Below are 15,864 nucleotides of genomic sequence, written 5' to 3' on the forward strand. Positions count from 1 at the left end.
ACCTTAAGTGACTGCACTTACTTAAACATGCATTTAGGGACTGACTCATAAATACAACTGAAATCCAAAAAGTCATTGGGACAGTTTCCTGAAGGCCTTTGCGAACTTGGGTTTTAGGCGCCAGCTAGCTCATCTGGGGCATTGCATGTTGCTGCCACTCCTTTTTGGAGGGGTTTTCTGAACCGGGTGCTTCTGCCAGGTACACATGCTATGGTCAGACAGCCATTATGGCCACCTGGGGAAACGTCCACTTTTGGACAGGATCCAGTGTGGCCCGATGTGGGGAAGGAGCATCCCACGGGGCACCCCATGACCTGCTGGTGGCAGCTTCTCCCCGAGCCCAGGGGCTGCCCGTGCCCTTTCCTTGTGCTGCACACCAGAGGGCAGGAGGCCACCACGCACAGCCCCAGGGCTGGAGCTGCTGCACCACCTCCTTCATCCATGAGCCAGCTCTTAATAAACAGACTTGTGGCTGATTAAGGCCACAAGGGTGACACAGGCCTCCAGTCCTGTCCTCCTCTACCACAGCCACCACAGGACTTCCTGGGGGCTGATGCCAGTTTCAGGCTTTTTTTTTTTTTTTTTTTCCCCAAACCTTCCCATCTACAGTGAAAGCTGCCAAAGGTCCATTCCCATGCCCCTTGGTTAAGCTAGGTACATGGCATCAGGCAAGGCCAGGCAGACACGTATGTCCAAGCCCGCATGAACAATGCCAGCAGAGTGACCATTTTCCACACCCCAGGCCATACAGCTGATGTGATTTTCAGCATCAGCTGGGAGGAGTTTGGTGAAAACCCAGCAAACACAAATTCTGGTTTATCTACCGTCTTCATCCATCCCCCAGCCTCACGGTGGTGGCCTTTTTCTTCTATTGGGCTTTATGCTGTCAGACTGCATGGTAATGAGATCTTTTTAGCAGGGGTAATTTCAACTGGAAACTAAAATGAATTTTATGACAGGTCCACATCCGTGTGTATAGTCTATTCTTCTCTAAGTGTGTTCTCTCTTGCCAAAGAGTGGTGTACTGTATTCAAGGAAGTAAAACGAAACCCCTTACAGTATGGTTGGGATTTCTATTTCCAGGCACAAAACCAAGGCAAGCTGCACTTGACACCTGATACTCTGACACTGTAGGTACTGTAAGAGATGTGTGCATAATCAGACCAGAGCTGCTGGGTAATCACTGTGGACTAAAAGGCAGGGGGGTAGAGGGTGGTGGTGAAAGGGCAACAGAGAGATCAGAAAGGACCCTGGCCTGAAAACCCAGTAGTGCACACCATGGTGTAGACAAAGCTTTCTTAACACTTCTAGAGCTGTCCTTCCTTGGGAACAGGCTGCAAGACTTCAAGTTCCCCTTGCATCATGGGACACCCACTAGAGGACAATATTTCAGGTGCTGCTTTGCAGCTTCCTCTAGAGACTAAATTCTTACCATAATCTCAAGGAAAATACATGGGATGTACCTGAAATCAGATGAGGTGGTGGGTTATTTCCACATTGTGGAGATGCTCCCTCCCACAGCTTTCCTCTTGGATTTTACTGACAATGACCATCAAGAAGTTACAGCTAAGAGCAGAGACCAAATCTGTTTCAGAAAATATAGATAAATCAGAGATGTGAGATAGTTGCTCTATTTTTTTTTTAATTTTATTTTTTATTTTTAATTAGAGATGGAGCCTCTGGGCTTGTTCTGGCATTTTCTTTCTCCTTGTTATCTTAAATATTTTCCATCAACTGGCTTGGAAGCTCCCATGTTAGTATGAATGTTTGTGGTGTTGGCACAGGTTACAGTAAGAAATCATCAACAATGGCACCAAAGCATTAATATAAAGCAGCATTCTTGTGGATGTGTGAATTTATTGCTTGTGAAGGGTGACTCACTGATAGCTGTGGAGACTGAGATCCTCTGTTCATCCATAAAAGAGGGAAGGCAAACAAGTCTCCCACTCTCCACTCCCCACAATGCGTTTCCTTTTGCAAGGACTGGCTTCAGAGGTAAGAGGAGACACCAAAGGACGTGCAGAACAGCAAGCAGATTCACAACTGGGGTACAAAGCAGCCTGCTCCTTCCACGGAGGTGCCCCTGATCCAGCAGGCAGCCCGTGGCACTCAGGCATTCCTAAAACACTCACTGGATTGGGCTCAGGTGCCTTAAGCCACTCACACAGGAGCTGCTATGGCTTCTCCTCCTCATCCAGTGTGGTCCATCTGTTTATTTGGGAATAGCTGCTGGACAGACAAGTAGCAGTCACCTCCTGTCCATCGCTGGGAAGCTTGCAGGAGCGTGAGCCAGAGTAACATGCACGGCTGCTCAGCCTGGCTGTACTACTGTGCGCACAAACAAATGTGCAAAGGCTTGCGTGTCTGCAGCACAGCAAACTCCACCACCCTCTCAGGGAATAACATCCTTATTTTTAAGCTCTCTGCAGGCTTACTGTAACATACACTGCTGTTGGGCTTCCCCAGACGCAAAGCCACTGCTGTTCTGTAGCTCCCATTCCTGCACATGGCCAGAACTTTCCCTTCACTCTCTCCATGTAAAGATACGGGCTTGCAGGGGCTGGGGCTGTACCTTTGAAGTGACTCTCACAGGACATTACAAATCTCCCTGGAAATCTGCCACAAACTCTAGTTTATTTTTAAAGGTTTTACTTTTTGTCTTAAGAGCAACAGCTTGTCTGCAGTCCTGGAAACACCATTAGGGGTCTGTGTGACTCAATTTATGACTCAGGAAACTGCTTATTCTGTCTTTCAAAGCACCACATTTTTAGTTCCAGACTTCAGTCAAATTGAAGTCAGATCAAACTGATTTTTTCCCCTCTCTGAGTAATTTAATTAGTCTGCACATCTGAGGAAAAAAAAATAAAAAAAAAGAGGAAGAAAATAAAATAAATCCTCACATTTTACAACAAACATCCACTTGGTTACTTACTGGACATAGAGATAACATGGTTATTTATCCCATGTCTCACTTCTGAAAGGCAAAGCTGCTCTTCACACTGGTTGCCTGGTACCTGTGGGCATTTTAGGGGTACACGTGTCTGCAAATATGTTGTGCAGCTGTGTCCTGACATCATACTCAGACGTCCTACCTCGCCACAAGCAACACCTCCTGGAGCACAGATACTGCACAACCTCAGCACTTCAGGCCATGTAAATCCGTCCCGAGACCAGACCAGACAACACAGAAAACTCACTTCAGTACAAGAAACATGTCATTGCCCAGCCTCCCGTTCATAAAGCAGCTTGAAAAGCATGGTTTTGCTTTAGCAGGTTGCTCTCCCTCCCCATGACCCATGCTCTCCCTTGAACACAGCTGAATTAGTTGGACGTAACTTTGTAGTTTTCATCCTTCCCTTTCTACCTAAGACAATTTCCACAATGTCATGCTCTTGAAAGTGGATATTCCATTTAAGCTGAAGATATCCAAAGTTAAAATTCTGATTTTACTGGCAGTCCAGCCAAAGCCAGTGTGAGCTTTGCACTGAGATTCTCACCAGCTACCAGGACCTCATAGACGCAAAGGCAGAAAGGTTTCTCACACTTTGTGCCCTCCTCAGTCCACAGACTCACTCTAGCAAAAATTAGCAAGGTGGAATAAGAAAAGCCCGTTTGCTCACCTAGTGGCTTGTTCACCCAGAAAACCCATCAGCTTTAGGGTTTGGAGGGTAAAGTTCCACTTGCATTCCCGGCCTCCTCGGGGTGAGGGGGCGAAGGGCCACAGGGGCTTTGCAGTTCTCCCATCCAGCCCTGAGGCTGCTGGACTTTGTTCATAACCAGCACCGAAAAGCCAGGCCTGAGGGTCTGATTTAAGATGGGGGTGAAGGGGTAGCTGCTTTCCTTGCTTTATAATAGCAGTACGTTAGTATAATATATGCATACGAATGCTAATAAATTGCATACAAAATTAAATTAACTGCTGATTGTGAGAAAGCTTGCACGGTTCCTGAGCGGCAAAGCCATTGATTGAGATTGTCTCCATCCAGTACTAACAACGCACTTGCACCTCATCGACATGCTTTCTGTACGGAGCACACGACTTGCAGGAAACCTGCTTTAAAAGTACCGTTTTTAGAACCACCTCTGAGCAGCAACACCCTCCCTTTCGGTTCAGACAGCTTCTCTCTCTCTCTCTCTCTGTGTCTTTTTTTAAACAAGAAATCTGCCAAGTACAGAAATGAAGGAAGAGAAACCTTTCCTTTCCCCTCCCCCAGGCTAAAATATTTTAGAAACCTGTACCAGTGACCTGGAGTAACTTTTTTATACGGCTATAGCAGAGAGCAGAGTCTGGGGAAGGGATTAGGTGATGTGCTTGGGAGAGCAGAGGATGGGGTGATGCTGTAATCGAAAGGATGAGGAATGAGAAACTTTTTTCACAGTAGGAAGGCAATTAAAAACAGGAGGCCAATGCACACCACAGGCCTGAAGTTGCTTCCCCTTGCCTGACTGAAGGAAAATAAACTGTTGGAAGGAGAGGATATAAGACTGTGGTAGGGAAAGCCCTGGCTTTGCTCCCTGCTACTCTCTTACAACGATGCTGGAGAGGGTAACAGGGGGGCTTGGCTTTTGCTGACTCGCCAACACATGGTCACAGCCCTCAGTACCCAGGAGCAGCCCAGGACCTTTCATTGCACCCAAGAAATGCACCTGTGTTACAAAAAGCAGTCACATTTTCCATCACCAAGGGGTGCCGGTACAAGTCCTGCCAGCTCTTTTGGCTGCTTCCCCCTGCTCCAACAACATCGCCTCTGTCTGGAATAGGCATTAAGGGATGAAAACGAAGGGAAAAAAAATAAGCTGAATAGGAGGAAAATTTGCTACCATATAGCCTATTTAGACTGCAAACTTGTCTCCCAGGGGAAGTGGTAGGAAGCACCATAGCCTGAGTCATTTAAAACTACACAGGACAAAACGATCAAGAAGGCAGAGTAGGAAACTATCCTGCCCTGGCAGCAGCGGAGGTTGGCTCACTGCAGACGATGCTGGTGCTGAGTTTCCAAGTGGCTATGAAAACATGATGAGGCCAAGAGGAAAACATCCACTCTGGGCTTTTAAAAACAGAGCAGCTGAAGCCTCCTGATAATTCCCAATGACTCCTTTTTCTTTTTTTCATTTTTTCTTTTTTTCTTTTTTTTTTCCTTTTTTCTTTTCTTTTTTCCTTTTTTCTTTTCTTTTTTATTTATTTATATTTTTTTCTGGCTAACCTTGCCTGTGCAGACTGCAGCCCACACCTCAGCTGCTCATTGGAAAACCAAACAAAAACACAAGCGTGAAATTCTGAGCTGTACACTTAATACCTGACTGGGTGGGAGTCGTCCAGCCATTGAGTCAGGACTTTCAAAAAGCATTTCCCAGATGAGTCTTCAGCCCTGGCCTCCAGGGGACAGACCCCCTTCACATCCTGCTCTGCTGCTCTGACAATGGTACCTGGGTCCTGCTAACACTCGGTGCCACTTAAAACAGGGAGGAAAGTTTGGGATCTATATAAAGGTCTCACTCAAGCTTGGGATTTTTTTCTTCTACTTTGGTGGAAAGAAATATAATATGACATTAAGCTATACATAAAATACTTGGATCTCTGTTACAGTTTGGTGCAACCTGAAGTGGAATTTAAAAGAAGAGTTGGTTTTGACCACTTTCAATATTTTTCAGAGAGCCCTCATCATGCAGCTCAGCTTTAACTCTCTGCTTTGCACGAACTTCCCGTATGACTTTGCAGAAGGCAGTTATCCCCTCTGTCTCACTTCCCCTTCAGTGAAACAGGAGGTGGTGGGTACCCGCCTGCCACTCGCTGTCTGTCCATCTCACTCAGGCTTACCAGCACGATGAGACAAAACCTATCCTACAGCCCTTTTCAACACTTCCCAGCTGCACAGGGGACAGAATCCCGAACTCATCAACCCCCATCTCCAAGGAGTCGAGGGGAAAGGAGTGAAACCCCTTGCAAGGAAATAAGCAGACAGTCAGGTGTTTATCCCCTTGCCCCAGCATCCACCTCCACCATGCCTCTGCTTAAGCTCCTTGGCCGCAGACCCCGCTGCCACAACCAGCTGTGCGTACCGCAGCATTTGCATCCCCGCTCCCCCTGGACCGAGCCTTCTCCTGAGCATCCCCTTGGAGACCCAGCACAGGCTTCATCTACCCCAATACCCATTCTTCATGAAGTAATAACATAATTAGTGCATACTCTAAATAGCAAGTGAGCACATGCTGTTGAGCCAAATGAACAGGCTCTAGTGATTATGGCATGATAATTAATGGTTATGAACAGGGTAGGCTTAGGGAGCAAGATGAAGTTTCACTGTCTTAGGACATCAAACAGACACGTACATAAAAAGAGCCACTGGTCCAAAAAAATATAAATCTGATGATGGTAATTGAGAGGCAGATGCACTGCTCTCAGAGGGAAAGTTGGTCGTGTGTGCATTGAATAACAGGCAATTATCAGCGGTTTTACTGTTTGCCTTGAAGAACGTAGAAGTGCATCAACTGGAAACTTGATCTACAAGAGGGAAAACGCTCCCTCATTTTCAATCCTTTGAAAATGTCCAGTTTGTTTCCTCAGTTAAGTTTGTTGTGAAGAGTCAAGGAAAATTTTGCTCATCTGCCTCCGTGCATGCCCAGTTATCCAGTGCGAACCCTTTCTGACCAGATGGCCAGAAACCCAAGGGAGAAACTCCAGGGCTGAAGCATGAGTGAGAGAGCATCCACATGTCCCTGCTCACAAAACCGCTGTCCCCAGCAGGACATGTCCCCCTGCTGGGGCGGCACCATGCTCCAGGCAGCAGGGAGAAAGCATGGGGAGTGTTTTTGAGCTGCTGGGTCCCACACCAACACAGCACTGCTACCCAACAACCAGCGCAACAAAACCCCTTTGGCCTCACACCACGAAACGTGAAGTTATTCACCATACCTGGCACCTGAGCTCTCTACCCTAAAGGAAGACCAAGGTATGAAAGCCACGATTATTCATGTTTAAGCACTGGCCTGTGAAATAAACATAAAGGGTGTTTACCATGAAGTGTTACAACAAATAAAATATTTAAAGGAACCTGTTTCTCAGCCAAATGATTCTGTTGCTCCCTTTGGTATTTACTGTGCTAACTTTTGAAGTTCAAATTAATATTTATATTCAAGCTATTAATGCAAATATAAATCAATCCATCTTTTTCGATGTTTTCTACAGAATGTGTTACTGTTACATCGACTCTACCAGCATTATAATTTCTTTTAAAGTTGCAAGGTGCTCAGTGATGGGGATTACAGCTTGAGATGGTGTCTCAACTAAAAACCCCAGGGAGAACATGTACTGGGATTCACTTGCTTCTAACCTCAGGCAAACCATCTTCTTTGGGATTTTTTCGTAATCTCTCCCTGAAATTTTCCCCCCTTCTCTTCAGTGTAATCGGTAGATCAGAATGTTTTTTTTTTCTTAAACATACTTCAAGTGGTTTAAATTGGGTGTATCCTTTTACTAAAGAACATACTGATTTGCAGGGGATTACAAGTGGTCAAAAATAGAGAAAAGTTTCACAAAACATCTGAAATATGTTGAAACAGAACATCTGGGCACCCTCAACACTAGATTAAAAAAGCAATTTATATCTTAAAGTTTTAATTTCTCCCTCCAGTTTTCCCCCTTCTGTTGAGTGTAAGAAACTGAATGAGCTTGTATTTCTTTTCTCCCATTTCCTTTTTTTTTTTTTTTTTCTTCTTTTGGTATTCTGTCAGTTTGCTAAAATTTGAGAAGTTAAAGATTAATTAAAGCAGACATGCACCTCTGTCTCTAGGACCATAGCTTTCTAAACCTCATCAGTGTAAAGTTTGAGGAAAAAAAAAAAAAGAGAGAGAGAAAGAAGAGCTGGCAAGCTCCAATCACTGGATTTTGTGTCGGTGTGTGGAGGAATTAAGTGGATGAAAAATTGTTACGTAGAATTCCACAGAAAGTTAAAAGACCCCCCCCAAGACATTGACTAGTCTTAAAAAAACCAACCAACCAAACAAACAAAAAAAACCTCAATTCTTGACATGTAATGAAAAAAATGAATAAATATATTTAGGATATTTTTAGCATTATTTTTTCACAGAAGTCAAACAGTTGCACGTTTATTTGACTCTAGATAGTCTTTGGCATCTTTGAAGCCTTGAAGCCACCATTTCTTATGCAGCTACCATTTCTAAGGAGTTGGGCTCAAGAAAGGAGGCTTTTCTACTAAACAAATGGAATACATTTTTCATTGCCTGACATGAAATTTCATTATACGTTCATATCTCCAAAGAGGACACATCCGTTCAAGCACTCATCAATTTATTTGAGAAATAAAACCAGACGTTCCTTAAGAAAAATCATGGAGGACAGATTGAGCTGAAGAAATCCTACCAGCCGTGTAAATCCTTAGCACCACCTATCTCAGGGGTTTATGTTTTTCATACAATGCATCATTTAAGTCACAGTCAGCTGGGTGTGTCAAAAGTTTTGAAAGCCATTATGCAAGTTTTTGGCAGGAAAAAAAACCCTATCCAGGTCAGGGAAAGCATATCATATTTGCTGTGTTTCTCATGTTTTCCTTAAGTACCTGCGGCTTGCCTTTCTGTAGGAAACAATACGCGACCAGCTGGATTTTAGATGGGACCTAATTGGCTATTTTTCCATATTATGAGTCTCTTGTATCTTTAATCAGAGACTTCACAAAGTATTAACTAACTAATACTAACTAATATTTAAAACTCCTTGATAATACCAATGATCAAGGTGCATAAAATCATAGTCCAGTCATTCTTCTCACCTTGCTTACAAATTAGCTCTCCTTCCCCACTTAAAATATATATATTTATATATAAAAATATATATATATATTTTTCTTAACTCTTAAATAAACTCTTTTGAAAGCCACACAAGTGATCTGGACCCTTTTCCCTTCAGAAGCCTAACGATCCTAAAGAGCAGCTGGCCTGTAACATGAGTCTCGCTCGGCGAACTGCCTTTGTGTGCGTAGGTGCAGCTAAAGAGTCAGTTATTGGATGTCCTTTGGCAGGTGCTACTGGATTAGGGGGGCCATGCACAAGCTTTGAATTGGGGCTTTTTTTGTACTACTTAAGTAAATATTCTCTACTGAGTGTATTCATATTTCATTAAAAATTGTATACCAGTTTTGTTTTCTGGAATGCAGTTGAGAAATAACAGATTTTCACTCAGAGTACATTCCATGACATTGTACTGTCAATTCCCCTGAGGACTGAGCAAAAACATCTTCAAATCTGTGCCGGCACAACAGTTGCTTTTGACAGGAGCCATTGTATTCAAAGGGGGCTATAGCAAAATAAGCGACACTGCTTCATTTCTGCTGCTTGGAGCCAAGGGAAATGAACTGAAAGCAGCAGCTCAGCTCTGATGAATATAGGATGCCATTTTTTGTACTGGCTAGGACGCTGTGGCATCGGAGAGGCAGAATACTGGGAACTAGTCTCCTGTCAGTACAAGCATGCAAAACCCAAGCTGGGGGCTTGTATATTGAAAGCTCACCGAGAGTCCCGTATTCACAGAAAAGACCAAACTTTCTGTGTATCTGAAGAGATGCAGTACAAGGAAACATGCAGGAGGACCCTTTCCCTCGCAGCCAGGAGCAGACAAACCCGCTCTTTCAGGCTTCCCACTTCAAAGCAGCAAAAGCCCGGAGGGGAATTTTTGTGCTGGAGATGCTGAGAGGAAAGGTGTGCCCCTGCTCCCTGCTGGTCCCAGGGTCCTTCTTCAGCAGCTTTTCCCCTCTTCTCCTCCCCACCTTTTCCATTTCTACTTCCCCTCCTCTGCTGTTGTCCCTTTTCCCCTAAAACTGGGCTCCTTTTACCTACTACCCTCTGTGGTTTCTTCTTGCCCCTACAAAGCCCCCTCTGACTTTCTTTGTGGTTTTACTTCCTCTGCTCACCCCTTCCCAAGGGAGCAGCTTTGCCCAAGCTACCTCATCCAGCCACTACCACTTGCCTTTTTATAGCTCTGGTTTTACAACTTGCTTTTTTTTTTTTTTTTTTTTTTTTTGGTCTGCTCTAAATGCGGAATCTGAAGAGCTGAATTTGAAGACTTGACCTGAAGAGGCAGGGGCAAATTCATAAGTGGAGGAGTCACGTCAGTATTGCTGATCCTCCAAAAATTTCTCCAGTGTGAGCTTCACAGCTATTTGTTTTTCTTATACCAAGCATATTGTTTGCATTAGGGAAAGAATTATTTCATACCGATAAGAAAAGATAGCTAATTCAGCATAATAGGAAAACTGTTTCATAGAGGTCGGAGAGACTTTTTGTTTGCTTGCTTTAAAATGGGAATAAGAGCATTTAGTTTTACAGCCATCTGTCTTTACTTCTTTTATGCCTTTCTCTGTCTACAAACATTTGACCCTCTTCCCTGTACCAGCTGCACCATTTTGCTTGGGAGTGAGTGCACAGAAGAAGGGAGCTCCTACCAGCACCTCCCAACAAAGCCAACGCACCTGTCCCTAAGGCAAATGAGGCCACTCCCCAGCAGTTTCCTCCCATACAACAGGAGAGGCGTTCTCTTACTCAGGTGATGCCATCAGATCAATTATTCCAGGGCACAACACCTCACGGGACCCTTCCCTTAAGGCAAACTGTGCCAGCAGGAGGGTGAACCACGAGATCCCCTTTGCAGAGCCACCTGGGCACCTGCGGCACTCGCCTGCAGCACGGCACGTAGCCAAGTGCAGCTCTGGGTGCTGCCTGCCTTGCACAGCAGCAAGCTTTCTGGAGGCTGTTTCACCATAATTCACAGAATCCAGGCACTTGCATTGCAGGTACTCTTTAAAATGTATGCTCTAGCTCTGAGACAGCAACGCATTACACGTGTGTTTAATAGTGACACCTATCCTTTAGCTAGTCCTGTAAGGAAGCAGACCTATTTTTGATAGTAGTTCAAGTTAACAAATAATGGCTTTTGTGGTTGTCTGAGTGGAAAACCCTTATCAGGAGAAAGCCATTTGTGTTGCAAATTAGATGCTAGGGAATAGACAACGAACCACCGTATGGTCTGTTTGAAAACCTACTGATAGAAGTTCACAGTTGATGCCCAGGCAATTTTTCTATTGGGCATCAGAATTATCAAACAACATCTGTGAGTTTTTCCCTCCAGCTTGAACTGGAAGCTCTGATCTGAACTTGCCAACTTGAACCCCTGAAGCTGAACACACCCCTTGGAGTGCAGGATTTTGGTCAGATCCAGGAACCCTTTTAGGATGATACTTCAAATGAAACAGAACTGCAGTCCGTACAGCACACCTTGGCCAAAAGCAAAGACAGTTGCCACCTGCCTACAGAGGGCTTTGGTTGAACTCTAGTGTTTTAAGAAGTGCCACAATTTTTTCCTAACCCAGCTCTATTACTGAATTTATGTAAAGAAATGATTTGTAGAAAGAAGACAAAAACTAAACTAAACTAAATAAAATAAATAAAATAAAATAAAATATAAAATAAAATGAAATAAAATGTGCTCCATCCAGGGAAGTCCCATACACAAGTGCAGACAGGAGCTTTTCCCATGCACCACCAGCTCTCTAGCCCAGCCTCCTGCACAGCTGCTGGTTTTGGGAGGTGAGGGGTGGCACCACTGCAATTCTTTGTTGCTCTGTCAGCTGAAAAAAAAAGACGTGTTGGGAGTAAGACAAAATAAATCTGAAATACTGTTGGAAGAAATGAGGTCAGCGAGTGCTATCTGCGGCCTAGCAGAGTGCCCCATATACCTCCACTCTGCCTATCGTCAGCAACCAAGGAATGATTGCGGTGGAATTAGTGGTGTACGTGGCTTTCGCCTTCCCGCAAGAGAAAACCTAATGCTTTTTGCAGCTTCACTTTCTATGAAACTCATCGGGGCAAGCAGCATGGCATTCACACTTCTGGTAATTACCAGATGAAATCAAAGCTAATCACAGCACCGTGAAGTCAAAGCTGCCGACTACGGTTGTCTTCTAAGGAGCAGCCTCCTCCACTGATAGAGAGGGTGAACAAAAGCAAACCAAACTGATGCTAGCAAGAGATAAAGACACCAGTGGGCTGCTTTAGGGGAGGGCAGAGGTACCAGGTACTGACTCATGGCATGACAAAAGTATTGTCCTCTACTGGGCCCCAGGGAAAAGCCAGTGGCTATTTGCAGTACCCATACACAGCTCAGCCACTTCATTGCTGCAGGAACAGCCAAGGATTGCCCTGGCACCAGTGGGAAAACTGGTAAAGAAACACTTGCATTGCTTTGCTAACTCTGCAGCACCTGGCACATGGCTCTGTACCTCTGATCCCCATGCAGAAACAGCAGCGGGCGGCATGGCTCCGTGCCTGCGGTGCTCCCTGGGGGGACGAAGCCCGGCTGGCAGCCCTGCCTGTTGCCTGCTTTCTAGCATCAAAGGGCTCAGCCCGTCCTGCCCCTGCTGTTACCCAGCCGCTTACAATGCTTCCAAGCAAACACCTCTACCCTCTCTTCTTCCCTGCACACCTGTGGTGCTGTCCCACTCCCTGCTCCGAGTCCTCTTTTGTACCCACAAAAGCTTGGCACCAGCTGCTGCTGCGCCGGAGCACTGGCTGAGCTGGCAGCCCGCCTCACCTGCCTGCACATCCATTTGTTGTCTCTGGGCTGGTTTTTGTTTTCTCTTTTAACCCAGAAGCTGTCTGAGGCAGGGATGCTTTCTTTCATCTACTCTTACGCAGCACCTAGCTCAGTGAGGAGTCCTGCTCTACTCCTAGGCTCTGACTTCAGAATAACACAATAATTGCCTGCTCCGATTGTGGGAGGGTAGGCGCAAATGAAAAAGAGGGGGCAAATGGCAGAGGCACATCAAACAGAGTATTCGTGACTTTGCAAGAGCATCAGCCCAGCAGTCAGACAGCAACGGCACTTCCACGAGGACAACCTCCACACCCTGTCTGGCCTCATACCAGACCTCCCCTCCTCTCCAGCAGCTCTGCGCTGTGCCCCCCTATACCTCCACACGCCCTCGGGCAGGGGACACTGCCACCCGCCCAGGCCAGAGATGCTGGAGAGGAACTGGCTTCTGAGGACAGCTGAGAGAGCAAGTGCGTGAATGAGCAATGCGGATGTGGCACGGTGAGCACATCCTGCAAGCACTCGGAGGGTGTCAAACATAGGAGGGGTATTATTTAGGGTGTAAAGGAGGTAAAGCACAGTGTGCATACACATAATGCATGGACATGCCTAAATGTACACATCATACACAGACTTGTGCATATATAGCTGTATATTGCATGCTGCGAACACGCACTCATAATAGTCTACAGGAACTAGGCAACCTAGATGAAAAGAAGAGAAACTTGCTGAATGCTCTGGAAAAATCCCTAACCATACGTTCTCCTAGTGAATGACCTAGGGGAAGGGATGAAAAGCATCCCTATTCAACATTCAAAACTGATTGGAACCAGCACACTACAGCTCTTAACTTCTACCTCAGTAAAAGCTTAGGCTGGATAACCTGGAAGCTGGTCTTCTCCACTCTTTATCTTTGAGATGACATGAGAGGCTCCAACAAAAGCAAGCCATGCACCAAAAGGCCATTTTTTTTGTGCCAGAAAAAGAAAAAAAAAAAGAAAAAAAAAAAAGATACCATAACTTATTATAATGCAACAGCATCCCTATTAAGTGAGAGCAGCAATGCCATAGCCTGTGACGGGCGGGGGTTTGGCATGCTCAGAGCAGCCAGGTGCAGGTCCCCATGGGGGTTTTTGGGGTGCATGGGGCGGGGAGAAACAGGGCTGGGAGTGGTGAGCTACCAATGTGTTTTTCTCCTCCTGACTTCATATTCAAAGGCAAAGGAAGTAAGCCCAGGAAAGGTGCCATGCTAGCTAGAGGAGCCCTTCTTAGCAACTTTTGCTAATTGGCTCCAACAGCTAAGCAGGCTGCCCACTACTTGCCCTGATCTCTAGGTATGCTCTGTGCCAAAGAAAGGAAACTCGGAAAAAGCAAAGAAACTTTTGTACCCTGTACCCTAAAACAATCTTTTTTTTTTTTTTTTTTTTTTTCCAAGAGAAACTTGAAAAAGTTTACTAAATATGGAAGGTCATGTATGTTTCTATTACTTCCAATAAATGACATGGGGAAATAAATTTCTTTGATTTTCTATCATACGAAAAATGGACCAAAGCAGTAAATAAGATCAAGTCATTAAGTCTGACGCAGCAGCAGGTGCTCGCAGGCCCCAGCTCCATTTCCTTATCACAGCCTGCTGTGCTGAGGGTGTCACAGGAAGGCCCAAAGCCCTGAGATTCACAGCCACTGAGGGAGTGGGACGTGCAGGCCACCCTGAAGCCCACTGGTGGTGGCTCGCCTTCATTCCCCTGAAGATCCCAGTTTCAAAGCTTGCTAGCACATGGTTATCAGCAAAGTTTGGAGCCTGAGCTGTGGAGGAAGATTTTGTGGGGGTTTCACACTTACAAGGTGAAGAAAAATCACAAGCACTCCCAGGACTGGGGCACAGGGGAGAGTTGAAAACATGCTTGCCCAAGGGGAGTGAGAGGGGACAAAAGGCAGCTGTCCAAAGGCAGCACTGGCCGTGGCACCTCCACAGCGGGATAACAGGGTGGGCATGGGCAGGGGATGGCCTCAGAGCAGGACGGGATGGGCTGTCCCCGCCAAGAGTGGGGCTCTGGCACGGATCTGGCTCTGTGAAGGATCAGAGAGGAGGTGCGTGAGCTGGGGGGATCCCCGTGTATGGGCTGAGACGAGACGGGCTGCAGCAGGGATGGAAACAAAGAGACACAGGAGCATTTCTGCTGCAGCTGGAGAGAAGTAAAAGCATGGGCGGGGAGTAATAGTGGGGAGTGAGAGGTGACTGCAGACAGCATCGCCTGTCAGAGGGCTCTCCAACTTCCTCCGCACACTGCTGCGACTGACGTTAGCTCTTGCCGAAACCGTTTTTATCTTTTCATTTCATTTCACGCTTCTCACAAGCAAAGTTTCGACAGTGCCGGTACAGCAAGGCCATGTGCTGTACCCTTCGCCTTTCTTCCATTTGGTTTCTTGCTTGTAAATCCCCCGGGGCACTCTCCCATACATTCGTACAGCTCCCAGCACAGCAAGACTCAGCAGTGAAGCGCGGGAGCGAAAACAAAAAGGGTGAAGTCACAGGGAAAACTGTGAAATTCAAAAGTTAGTGGTTTGGGCTGTATTTGAAATTAATGTGCTGCCCACATTTTGTGGGCATATTATTATTTTTTTTTTAAGAATTCATATTATTCATATTATTATTCTTTTTTAAGAACAATGTGCATTGATATTTTATTGAAGCAATTTTCCAAAGGACTTTTTTCCTAAAAATTAGGCAAAACCATCTTTTAGCAAATGAAAAAAAAAAAGGGGGGGGGGGGGGGGAGATTATGTGACTGATGCTGATAAGAGCACTGGTCTAGTGGTTTTAAACTAGCATGTCCTGAGATATTTTTGGGGAGAAAGAGCACTCTGATAATATTCACGAATTTTATGCAAAACTCCAGAAAAACACCGGTTCTGGTTAAAGAAAGAAAACTCCTTTTCTGCAAGCCTGAGCGCATTGGTCAGGGATAAAGAACTGAAATCGATTTATGTTAGCGCATGGCTGATCCTTAATCTGAGGCGTCCAAATCTGAGTACACTTAAGCCATGGAAAGCCCCACAGGGAACGCCCCAGCTCCCTGCAGACGGACAGGCACATGCCCAGCACCTTTGCAGCCCATGCAACCGTGAGCTTGCACCTTGAAAGCCTGACACATGCTGAGCTGTGCAGGCGCGAGCAGCACCACGTACACAGCCGTGCACAACATCGGGGCTCCCAGTGCTGCACACAGAAACCTCAGACATTTGCACACACTTCACCACCACAA

At 45.7% G+C, this 15,864-nt stretch overlaps 1 protein-coding gene and 1 long non-coding RNA gene across 4 annotated transcripts in view; both read right to left on the reverse strand.

Moving 5' to 3' along the window:
- RUNX1 (RUNX family transcription factor 1) overlaps positions 1-15,864 on the reverse strand; it is a 164,348-nt gene that overhangs the window by 127,320 nt on the left and 21,164 nt on the right. The window lies entirely within an intron of this gene.
- Positions 1-15,864, reverse strand: part of LOC136786516 (uncharacterized) — a 41,493-nt gene that overhangs the window by 20,215 nt on the left and 5,414 nt on the right. Inside the window, exon 2 of the long non-coding RNA XR_010825385.1 lies at positions 1,464-1,585. This is a non-coding gene — a long non-coding RNA (uncharacterized lncRNA). The remainder of the gene's footprint in view (positions 1-1,463; positions 1,586-15,864) is intronic.

Source organism: Anser cygnoides, chromosome 1, assembly GCF_040182565.1.
Source record: "Anser cygnoides isolate HZ-2024a breed goose chromosome 1, Taihu_goose_T2T_genome, whole genome shotgun sequence".
NCBI lineage: Eukaryota > Metazoa > Chordata > Aves > Anseriformes > Anatidae > Anser > Anser cygnoides.